This window comes from Dromaius novaehollandiae, chromosome W, assembly GCF_036370855.1.
Source record: "Dromaius novaehollandiae isolate bDroNov1 chromosome W, bDroNov1.hap1, whole genome shotgun sequence".
NCBI classification, from domain to species: domain Eukaryota; kingdom Metazoa; phylum Chordata; class Aves; order Casuariiformes; family Dromaiidae; genus Dromaius; species Dromaius novaehollandiae.
This window is the reverse complement of record NC_088130.1, coordinates 45,240,827-45,253,333: the sequence shown is the minus strand read 5'-3', so window position 1 is coordinate 45,253,333 and position 12,507 is coordinate 45,240,827. Positions and strand designations below refer to the sequence as shown.

Below are 12,507 nucleotides of genomic sequence, written 5' to 3'. Positions count from 1 at the left end.
AGTTACCGAAGAGCTGGCTACTGGTAAGAGGGTTTCATGAGCAACCGGACAGCGGGTGAGCGCCCTTGCCTGCCCGGCCTGGCCCACCTGGGGGCCTCCACTTCAGCCCAGTCCTTGTCCCGGCTGCGTTGCAGGTCCCAGTGCTGCGGGGTGCTGCTGTGGGGCCGCTGCGCGACGCCGGGGTGGTGGCTGCAGCATGGAGCCACTCGCTAAGCTGCGGCTTAGGTGCAGCCGCCCCGAGCGGCTTTATGGCCGGAAGGGGCTGTAGTTTGGCGGGCATGGGTGCGCTCTCGCGGGGGGCGGCGGTGCGGGGCCCTTCCTGCAGGGTGCGCCGCCTTGGCGAGGCTCCGGCCTCGGGCTCCCGGCCGCGGCGGGCCCCACGGAGCGAGGCCGAAGGGCTGGCCGTGGCGTAAGGCACCGTGCTGCCGCTCATGGGAGGTGACTTGCCTCTGCTGCGCTGTCCCCGTCTGTGAAATGGGCATACGGCTTGGGAAGCTAGTTCTAAAAGTGAACTTGTTCATTATTTTTATGCAGCCTTGAAAATGGACAGTGCATGTCCTTTTATCCTCCCATTTAACACTAATGGCAAAAGTTCCCACTGATTTCAGAGAGTGTGGGACTGGACTCGTTAATGTTTCATATTATTAATTTCCAATAAAGTTTTAAACATCTATAAAATAAACACTGTAAGATAATATTCATTTAGAGAATAACTTTGCTGAAAATATATTTGTGTATCTCTTACCTTAGTTAGTATTGGCTTATTTGTTAAAGAAACACAGTAATTTGATTCACTGATCACTCAGGTGCTTGTTGAATTAGGGAACAGGCTAAGGGATCTTTCTCATTCACAGTGTAGGTCTGTTAATGCCTCTGCATTTATTCTGTTTAGTTTTGTGGGAATTGCTAGGATTATAAAAATGTAATATTTGGTTTAAACATTTTAATGATGTGTAAAACTAGGCTGCGCTGCTTTCTTGGGCAGGGTGGTGTGGTGGGAAAACTGGAATTAAGAACATGGATCAGCAGTGTATTAGAAGTACATCTGGCTTTTATTAGGTGTAAACTTCAGATCACGTGCATTTGGGTGAAATATTTTCAGTAGTATAAAAAGTGAGAACTTTTTTCTCATTGAAACAGCTTGCAAGTTGTAATGATACTCTATATAGTATGCCAATTTGAATTTGCTTTAAATTGCATAGATAGGTAGTATGATCTTCTAGACTTAGTAAATGAGGTAGATAGTAATGGAGAAAACAAAAACTGAACCTTATTTTTTCATCTGTATGTGAGAGGGAATAATTAGCTTGGGAAGAAATGTTAAAAAATCTATTGTCTATCTTGAGCTGTTAGTGTTTTCTGTGTTGTTTAGCATTGTAATTAATCTATAATTTTTTTAACCTGCTTAGCAGTATGTCCCTTAAGAAAATACTTTCCCTTTCTTGTTTTGCTCTTATTCCTGAAGCTAGCCGTAACGGCGCCTGTTAAATAGTATGTTTTTCAAATTTTACACTGTTCTGCGTTGATAGCAAAAGACAAAGAACCCATTGACTGAATTATTTCTATTCATAGTGACATAATTGGTCATACAAACTTTCCTGAAGTAAGTATATATTTCTTTGATTTGGATAATTACTGTTGTATAATACGTGGAAGTACTGCACGGTAGTATATCTGAAGAAAAAGCTATTTGAAGGAGATGTTTTAAGATACAGTGGATATAACTGCATTCTTTTTTCATTTTTGCTTAGGAGCCTAAGTATACATGGTTCCCGTTGTGCAAAAAGTCAGTATATGAGACAAAGGGATGTTATCAAAATGTCTGTGTTGTGTTAGTAGTGTCTAGTTTATTTGCTTCTCCTGTTGACTGTAAATAAAAATATTAAATCCACAGTTCTGCCTGCTATAGAATATAGAAGACTCTCCCTGAATTATACTAAAATATTGCCTCTTCACAAATGAGGAAGTTCCTAAAAATTAAGAATGTCATGTTTTCTTTGGGGGAGGGAGAGAGAGAATGCCACAGCAAAATTTACAACTGGTTTAGTAGAAAGGAAGAAATGGAGTTCTCTCTCTCTCTCTCTCTCTCTCTCTCTCGTTCTCTCTCTCGTTCTCTCTCTCTCTCGTTCTCTCTCTCTCTCTCTTTTGCCAACTGTTGTAAATATCAGTATGAGCTATTGTGAAATTTGTAAGAAAGAGTTCTTGAGAGAGAAAGTGACCATAGACTTTTTTTTTTTTTTAATTCTGATGTGCTTGGGAGTATTTTGGTTTAGTTTTAGCCATCTGGGATATAGAGGAAAGTGCACTGCCTGTGTGGTAATGGGGAAGTGGAAGACGTGAGTTTTCTTGCTAGTTCTGTCACAAATCTATTAGACAAAAAACTGACTTGCTTTTTAATAGAGTGCTTGCTCTCCTTCTTTTTTTGGTATTTGTTGTGTTTGGGTGAGGAAAATCATGGCTGTGCTTTTGGCAGGTGGATAGATGTATGACAAAAGGTCCTTTTGCCTTTACAGGCTGATCCTATCTTATCCTGTCCATATCACTTTATTTTCCTTAGGAGCCAGGACTCCATGCAAAAAAACTTGTGTAAAAGCACCACTTAATTCTAATTGTCTGAGCAATCCATTGATTTTTCCATATTTAAAATTGATCTTGTAGTTAGATGCTTGAGCAGGTCAGGGTTTAAAAGAAAATGATTTGACCTTTTTTATTTATGACATGTAGTTAGTCTCTGCCTCTCCGAGCATTGCTGTATTTTCATTGTCGTGTACATTAACTGCTTTAGAAACCGAAGGAAGAAGTTGGATCAAAGCTGCTTGATCCAGTCCCCTTGACTTTTATGGTGGAATATGCTACGTGCCTGGAATTCAAAGGCAATTTGAGGCCTTGCTTGACTTTCCAGTACCCCCAGTATGTTTTCCTCCGTCTGTTCTCAGCAGCATGCTTTGATAAGAGTCCCACACAGATTTTCGTTTGTGAAACCATGTTCTCAAAAATCAATTTATACCTCTTCATTAGATCCTCCTGACTTGCTGAGTCATTTTATTCTTGTAGATAAAGAGAAGTTCTCTGTATGTCCTGCCCTGATCTATGGATAAAAATTAAGTTTTTCTCATTCTAGGAAAACCTGTAGTTCAGAATCATAGAATCCTCCTGGTTGGAAGGGGTCCCAGGAGGTCTCTAGTCCAACCTCCTGTTCAAAGCAGGGTCAGTACTGAAATCAAACCAGCTTGCTCAGCCCTTTGGCCATTTGGGTCTCCAGAACATACAAGTTTTCACAGCTTTTCTGGTCAAGCTGCTGTAATGTTTAATTGTTCTTATAGTGAAAAAATATATCCAGTATGAACTTCCCCTGTTTAAATTTATGACTGTTGTCTCTCACTCTCCCACTGTGCACCTCAAAAAAATGGACCCAGGCTCTTTACTTCGTAGCACCCTCTTAGGTGTTTGAAGGCTGCTGTTAGGTTTCCTTCCCCTAAGTCCTCTTTTCTCCAGGCCGAGGGAGTCCATCCTCACAGGGCATGTCCTCCAGCTCTCTGACCATCTTGATGGCCCTCCACTGGACTCGCTCAATTTTATCAACACTTTTCTTGTACCGGGGGGCAAAACTGGACATGGTATTCCAGATGCAGTGTAAGAAGTTTTGGATGAAGGGGAAAAATTGGGTATCTACCGGCAAAGCTCCTGTTAATGTAGCCCAGGATATTCTTGGCTTTCCTTGCTGCCAGACCACGCTGCTGACTCATTTTTAGCCAACTGTCCATCGTAATCCCCAACACCATTTCAGCAGAGCTACTCCCCAGGTAGTCAGTCCCCAGCCTGTACAAGGAGTTAGTCCATCCCAGGTGCAGGACTTTGTGTTTGTCCTTGCTGAATTTCGGGAAAAGCATGTGTGTGGGGAAAAGGTTTGGGAGGTGTATTCCATAAGCTTGTGGAGTTGAACATGCTATCAAAGTCTTGTTTTTTTTATTCCAACATTTTAGAAACTTCTTCCTGAATTACACCAAAATTTAAAATACTGTTATAATTTGGAATCAAATATGCAAATCACTTTAAATTTAGTTTCGAATTTTGACATACATTAATAGAATAGAGGAAAACATGCAATTTGGAACATGCTTAGTGGTTTATGCATTACTCTTCCACGCATGCTTATTTTTCTTAGTTCCTTGGTGGTTTGGAGTGATGTCCAGAATGCTGCATTTCTAACAAAGCCGAAGTGTCGTGATAGTGAAGTGTTACCCATGTGCATATAGCCTTTTACAAGCAGAGTTCTAGTATTCCAGCCACTAGTACTTATCATAAATAGTGTTTTAATGTTTTTGGCTCCGTACGCTTCTTACATTTTACATCAATTATTTTTCTAGGTATTGCCAGATGTCCGAAGTGGTTGACCTAAGTGGTTGATCGAAAGACTTGGAACACAGGTGAGTAAAACAAATTCAGATTACTTTAGCTGGTGTTTCTGCATGCTGTCTGACTCTGAAGTTTGACTGGTGTTTGAGAGATGGAAGATGTGCAGCAGATTATTCCTCTTAAATATTTTTTTCTTAGCCTAATTTTCTGTCCAGAGCATTCATCTAATTTTAAAGCAGAAATTTTAAGAAGGTGAAGAGGATATGGCCTCAGTGATTGCTTTTGATGAGTGAAACTTCTTTTTCCCCACCCTCGGGTCAGAAAATACTGAACTTGAATGACTGAACTTCAAATATTTCAAGCAGAGTAACTTAATCTATACTTGTTAAAGTAGTAACATACACCATGACCTGTTGTATTTAATAAGTGGTGCCTGAATACAGACTTCACAGAACTATGACAGTACATACATTAAACAATTATAAAATAGGATATGATTTTAGAATACATGTAAACCTAAGGTGAGTTAATAAATTACTGAAAGCTGAATTTTTTTCTTTCTTTAAACCCCCAAGCTTATTTCTGTGGTTCCTAGTTCTCTCTGCAAATTGTGGTGTCCTTTGTAAAGATAGATCATCTTGTTGATCCCCTATGCCCTTCTCATTGCTGTTCCTTTGCATCCTATGTGCCAATTATGTCCCTACTGTGACTACAGAAGCATGCAGGAAGGGAGGAAGAAAGAACTTTTAAAATGTCAGATGTCAAATACTTTTTCTAGTGAATTTTCTGTAGTGGTACGGTTTCTGATATTTACATTAGTTCAGGTAGCGCTCTAGAATAAATGTTACAGATTCTTGACAACTTTGAATGTATTCAGTTATCTAGGATATTTTTGGTCATGGGGACAGATGCAGATAGATCCAAACAACATTCAAGTTCCCGTTGAAAAATCCACGTTTTGCTCTTGCCTGAAGTGATAGACTTGAGAGGAGCCACATTTAAACTTCAGGATCATGAAGAACTATGCCAGAAAGAATTCAAACTACACTGTATCTCATCAGCTAGTCTCAGTCTCACTTAAATACCCGTGTGTGTGTGGATCTGTGTGGCTTTCTTTACCTATGTGATAATGTGGCACACTTCTTCATGCTGTGTAAGTTACGTGTTCCAGACCACACAAGTGCTCCACCATGTCAAATCGATGTGTTAATCCAAAAGGTATCACTCCACTATATCGATTATGTGGTCCCACAAAAAGCTCTAACAATCAGAAAGATTCTTTACAAGTGTACGAGGGAGAATTCTGGTCTGTGCCTCTCTTTGCATAGACTGATAATTGGCCAGGTGACCATAGGCCCAGTATTCAAAAGTCATCTGTCCTAAAATTCTGAAAATAAAAACTATCTTTCTGTCATGCTAAACTTAGATCTATGTTTTCAGGGAATTTTAAAGAAAATGTACATAGTGTTTTAAAAATAACTCCAAGAAACTTGCTTATGACTGCTGCTTGTTGGTGACTCAAATGTGTTTAAAAGTAATCTTAAGAAGAACTTACTAGCTCATAAGAAGCAACTTCTAATACTTTACTGACATTTAATTTCATGATTTTGAACTGAAATCATTTCCTCCTTTACAGAGTGCTGATACTTGTTATTTTATGGTTAATATGGTGACCCTTCCGGTGAGATGCTGTGACATGGGGTTCTGATTCATCAGAGAATTTGAGGATATTAAGGCCTATTGAAATACAGTTAAAATGCTATTTGTATAGAAACAAAGGAAGTGCTTAAGAGTTTATTGAGTAAGGGAAAAGCTGAAGCACCACCTTTTGTTAAATTGGAACCTTGCTCATGTTTTGGGTCACCAAGATGCCATACAACACTTTCACAGCTCTTGTTAGGAATGAAAACTGAACTGTGTACTTCATGGTCCTCTGGCCATGATACCTGGTAGGCAATTTATACAGCTTTATGCAACAATGAATATAAGGATTCATTCATTTGATGCTCTTTAAGGAGCTGCTAGTTGAGAATTAAAGAAAGTTCTTAAAAATTTAAACCTGCTTATTGGATACTGTTACAGATTAAGCATGAGTTATTTTACAGTAACATGCCTTTGACCAGTTAAGATGGGAACCGTGTGATGCTTAGCAACATAACAAAAATACTAGCACATGCATAAAGAACGTGAAGCTAACTTAAACAAAGACTTGAGCGACTGTCAGCAGATTGCACAGCTAGTAAGGTTCGCTCTGTGCAGATCTAACATGTTAAAAGAAATCTGAAATTGTAACTTTTTTCATAACTAAATATGTAAATAGAATAGTTTCCAGATCTGTCACTGAGCCTAGCTGTCTGAATGTTCTTCATAGGCATTATGAAAGTTGTCTTTAGGACATATTTGAGAATAGGAAAACACTTAAAGATTTTTCATTTCAGTTGCAATTCTTTTGAAGTATTCATAATAAAATTGTAACTGGAAGCAAGAAATAAACAACCGAGATGAAAATTTAAAGGATAAAATTACTTTCTGATAAGCTTTTAGTTAAATCTGTGATATTTTGTTCACTCTTTCCTCTCCTTTTCTGCCCAAGGTTTCTATTTAATTGTTAATAGCATTCACATACTTGTGAGTGAATAGCATTCACCAACCTGTATGTATGCTGCGTTGTGTTGCAATAGGAGTGAGATATAGGCTAATATGCCTTTTTTATATACATTTTGTTTGGAAGAGGTTGACCTAAGCTGAGCTGGGCATGGATAAGCCAAAACTTTGAGGTAATGTTGTTCTTTTGATATGCTGTTAACTGTGACTTTTGGAATAAGTATTCTGCTTCTCTGGGAATATTTTCAGCATTGAATTAAAAGATCAGCAACTTTAATCTAGCAAGAAATGATTATTTAATTATCTATCATTAATAAATTAACACAGTCTGATAGGAAGTCTCTTCTATACAGTGACAGAAAGGTACCTCAGGACTTTCACTTCTGGCAAAGCCGATGGGAAATTCTTCTCTTGATACCAGTGGTGATAGATCCATACTATTTGGGAGTAACTGTGAAAACAACAAACACATGCATGAAAGACAGACCCTGAAATTGGATTAGGCAACAATCACCAGTTATTATTTGAAAAATTAAAATAATATTTATCAAGCATTGATCAGTGTAGGGGTACTAAGCTCCATCCTGGTCTCTGACATCCCAATGACATTAATCCACACTCCAGTCTGATGCTGCAGGAAAAGTTGGGTGCTGCTCTAGACATTGGTCTTGAACATCTCTGGAAGGCAGGAGGCTTAACTGTAGTTGAGGAATGTCAGCCTGGAGACTCTGATGGATAATAAGGAGTCTGGTCCCTGCAGATTTGGAGGTCTGATTCCCTCTTCTCATAGCTGAAGTTTCACCAGCCACTTGCCAATATTTTTGCCATAGACTGATGCATGGCTGTAGTTCTTGGACCACAGGCTTTTCACAGCTCAGCTACTCTGAAACCGGCCAGTTGATGTGACATACTCTGCTAAGTTGCATGTGACTATAACTGTGGAAGGAGATTCTGCCCAGCCAGTCTGGTGGTTCTTCAGGTGAAAATACATACCTCCTTTTCCTGCCTACGATATCACTTGGGATTGGAGGATGAGGGTTGTACTTCTGGCATTGGAAACAACTGGGAGAAACCAAGGCGAAGGAAAGCAAGTAAAGTGTCTTTCTGAAGCTCTTTGCTTATGTCCTGACAGCCATTAGAGAAAGGACAGCCATGGCTTACTCAAGGTCTTCCAGCTGCCATCTTATCCCTGTATAACCATATAATTTGTTTGTCCGCCTCATAGCAGTGTTTGACTTCAAGAATTATGTTTTAGGGTTCTGATGAAGCCCTGCCGTATCTTAAGCCCAAAATAGAAAAATTCTTAATAGGTTCGATGTAACTAAAAAGCCACCGTGTGTTAATCCTGCTTAGTTCACAGTGGAAGGATACAGATGGGGGCAGGAGGTTGGTTTTTGTATTTTTGTTTGTTTGGGGGTTTTTGGTTTTGTATGTAATAATATGGAGATAGGAGATTTTTTTTCTCCCATGGAAGCCAAAAATGGAGCTGTAGCCAGTGTTACTGGTTTTACTTTTTTGTTTGTTTGTTTTGTTAGCAACCAGAATAAATAGCAAGTTATACATTTATACTACTTTTTCTATGTGGGCTGTAATATGTGAAGCTAGTAACAGCAACCTCTCTACTCTGTGTGTGTGTGTGAATTCCGGACAGTTTATCTTTGTTCCTTCTTTTGAGAATTTTGAAGTATTTTAAAATCACTAACCTAAAATAATGCCTCACTTCTGTTTAATAGTGACAGAAATAGCAGTGGATCTTTTTTTCATAACACTCTCTTTGCTTTTGTGTATCATTAGAGGGGAGAGGATGAGCTACTGAGTTGAGAAAATATTGAGGTTAGGAGGTCTTTCCTTGGGAAAGCATGAGAAGCTTTTAGATGCTGTAAACCAGGCTGAACTGATAATTTGCTTATGGAACAGCAAATGATTTTTATTTCTAGAAGCATGTGCAGTTCTTGACATGGGGGTGCCATGCTGCAAGCAGTGAGTAAATAGCAATTGCAGCTGCAGGAAGAAGTGTGGCTTAGTGGCTTAGGGCTGCCTGTAACGACCCTTGCGTTCTAGTTCTACCTCTGTTGTTAACCTGCTACAGTTACTTCATTTCTTACTTGTTTTGTCTGTTTAGATTTCAAATCCTTTGGTCCTGATACTGTCTCTTCGTGTGTCTCGCTATACGTTGGTGTCTGTGGATGCCTTCAGTTGTCGTGTGATTATTCTCACTTACAGAATTTCTTTCATGCTGTGACATTAAATCTCAGGGGCTCACTGCGTGACATGGCATCTTGGAGACACTTGATTATTCATTCTGAAAGAAGAAAGCTAGTCATACTATCCAGAGCATGGTTTAGTGTTGCAGCTGGTCTTATGCAATGGCAGGCTGATGCCAAAAGGGGCAGTACCACTTCAGCCTGTTCTTTCCCTCTCTTGCATCAGCCCCTCTCCCCAAGGCGAGTTCAAGATAAGTAGCTGATTCAGCAAAAGACCTAGTTTCCTGGCAAGGAAAGCTGCATCAGATAACTATGCTGGCCTGGCTCGTCCTGTGGCTGTGAAATTACTAGATTCAACACAAGGGACAAACGGGGAATCAGCAGCTGGAAGTAGGCGGTGAGAGTGGTACTGTTTCTTTCGGCAACAGGTAGTAACTACGCCAGATGAGACACAGCATGAAAATGAATGCTCCCTAAGAGCTGCGTTTTCTGACCAGATTTTGAACATATCAGAGCAATGGCTTGTGATAGCCCAACTTTGTTTCTGCTTGATATTAGTTGCTGCTGCTCCCTATTCTTCACTGACAGCATTTCTTTTTCTACCATTGCTTTATAATTGGCTTTTCTGAAGTAGCAGTCATCTTTATGATCCACACTGCACTTTCTAGACATATTTCTGATGCCTAAATATAACTTTTGTTTTATTCAGTATTACTTTAAATTGAAGTCTACTTAATCTTGCAAATTGAGCTGACAGAAGCTGCCCTTGATGTGATATATTCTACAGTTCTTATATTTATGATTTCCCCTTTAAACCCTGAAGAAACTTCATTCTTTGAAAATGATTTCTGTAATTCAAGTTGACTCTGAAGGGCATTCGTCATCCACTGCCCTTTCTCTTAAAAAGGTATACACCAGATTAGGTTGGTTTCTTAGATCTTATTTTCTTTGCAAGTCTTATGTAATAAGATTTTGTGTTGAGGGAACTGTCTTTTCTTCCTTGCTCACCCTAAGTGTCTGCGAAATAAAAGGGAAGAGAGGGGGAAAGAGGAAGACAAGTGAAATGTTAAAATGATTTTGGAAAATTAGTGACTAACTTTAATCAGAGATCTTTCACAAACAGCCCACAGGTGTTTGCAAGGATATGAATATTTCCTGTCAGTTACACGTGCTGCTGAGGTCACCGAGTAAATCCAGCGAAACCAGAGGCATAGCTCAGCTGCTCGAAATGCAAGCAGGCCTCCGAGAGCCTGCAGCCCAAGGGGAGCTCCGGCTCAGAAGCTGTCTGTGAGACTGAGCTGGCCGGGGATGCTGTCGAAACTTCACATCTGTTATTTCTTACTGCCCACTTTTCTGGCAACAGCCAATCTTCATTTTTTCCATTATAGGCAGCTGCTGGAACTAAAAAAGAGCTTGAGCTCATTTTCAGATGTGCTAGGCAGAAGGGGAGGAAAAGGTAAAAGACAGTCTTTCTGCCGTGTACTACAGCACACTGACTTATTTCAAAAGCATGGGATCTGTGTTGTGCTCTCTAGATCTGTCTGAAGATGTGTTAGCCTATGCGTGAAAATCATTTGTTACAAATAGGGCCATCGGAAAGTCCAGGAAAACAAATCTCTCAAAAATAAGCTGTCAGTGAAAGAACTAGAAGAAATGTGTATAGATTGAGAAGGACTGTTTGTCAGGAATTGCCAAAACTGTCATTGCATCTTGCTCTCTACCCTGGGTGTGATGAGGGCTCCCTTGCACAGAAAGTAGAGCCATGCACAGAGCTCAAATATGGAGCCAACAACTTTATGTCCAAGTAGGCATTTACCACCTGAAAGAAATAGTTCTCATTTTATTTCTTGAGACAGACTTATCCTTTTTCTCAGTCCCCCAGAGGAATTCTTTTTGTGTACCCTTCTGGCCCTCTCTATCTTAAGTTGTTGGGGCTGTGAGATTGATTCCCAAAGCTATTAAAAGGAAGGAGAGCATTATGGCCTCCAAACAAACGTGCAAGTAGCCTCTTTCTATCCATTGAAATTCGTGTGTCTAAATACATAGTGGAAATGAAGCAGAAGGCAACAATATTTTTTTCAATAATATATGCAGACAGACCAAGGAAGAAGTATTTAATGAGAATAATGAGCTGAGTGGCCTGGGCTGCTAAGTGAGCAAATGTTACTAGATGAATTTTTAATGAATACTAGGTAAACACCAAAATGCCAATTGCATTGATTTTTAAAACAGCATGAGATCAATGAAGGTGTGACTTAATCAAGGACACCCAGTGATGTATTGGCATGAATTCCTGACACCCAAGTCCTGTGCTCTGATCATGCCACTGCAGTCCCGTTTAGGGGCAGTGCTCCCCTCGGCACAGTAATCGGAGCACACGGCTATGTAACGCGGAAGGACTTACGAGGAGAGCATTAACAACAGTGAAAGAATATGGTTTGCTTTCAATGGAGTGGAATAATTGGGAGGAAATGAAGTAACATGTCTGACCAAAAGCTGGATGTTTTCGTGTGCTATATATACCTCCTAAAATACTTAAAAGATGCCTATTATAATGTCTTTAAAAGTAATATCTTAATCTCTTATTGTCCTAAGATATTAGAATGGTATTCTGGTAGAATATAGCTAATATCCATGATAAAATCAAGTATTGCTGTATGAAAAATATTTTAATAATACCAAGTGTAGGCTGATGAGGGCTTTTTATATTCCTTTTTAAATTTTGTTTTATGCAAAATAGAAATACAAACTGAGTGTTGTCCGTATTTTTGTACTCAAACACTTTTTGATTACAAACATACTGGTGTTGTGGGTGTGTGCGAAGCATCTGGATAGTACTATATTATAAAATAGTAAATTAATACAAACTTTTTTAAGTAAGCATCTTTTGCATCTGCTAGTGCTAACTGCTGCCCGGAGTTGCATATGTAACGGTGCAGAAAGTTGCAGGAAGAACGTATGCAATTAATACTGAAGTATCAGCACAAACTCCTCAGCTCGATTGTACCTTACTCCTTATTTATCTTTGTTTTTTTCACCATTCAAAAATATATTTGAAAACCCTATTTAATGGCCTTTAGTTTTGAGAATGTAGTATTAACTTGCTTAGAGCATGAAGTGCACTTAAACCTCTGTCCTCTGTTTTGTCTAGTTGGTAGAAGGTTGCAGTTGTCCTTTACCGGATCATTTTTAAATCCACCTCTTAGACAAACAATACAGGAAGATAAAATATTTTCATAAAGATTCGTTTGGGGGCAAAATTTAATGCAGATGAAAATTAAAAAGTTCATAGTCTCTAAAGATTTTTTTAAACAAGGAAAATATCCTTCCCTGCAGATAACTT

At 39.4% G+C, this 12,507-nt stretch overlaps 1 protein-coding gene across 7 annotated transcripts in view; it reads left to right on the top strand.

Annotated features, from left to right (window-relative positions):
• LOC135323456 (LHFPL tetraspan subfamily member 2 protein) overlaps positions 1-12,507 on the top strand; it is a 134,582-nt gene that overhangs the window by 60,832 nt on the left and 61,243 nt on the right. For 5 of the 7 annotated variants that reach the window (XM_064500817.1, XM_064500821.1, XM_064500820.1 and 2 more), the window contains one exon: positions 4,368-4,427. The exons of 1 other annotated variant lie outside the window; for it this stretch is intronic. The gene's annotated coding sequence lies outside the window, so the exon portion shown is untranslated. Of the gene's footprint in view, positions 1-4,367; positions 4,428-9,538; positions 9,562-12,507 lie in introns of those variants that run through there. One more of the 7 variants, XM_064500824.1, reaches the window with a different exon arrangement.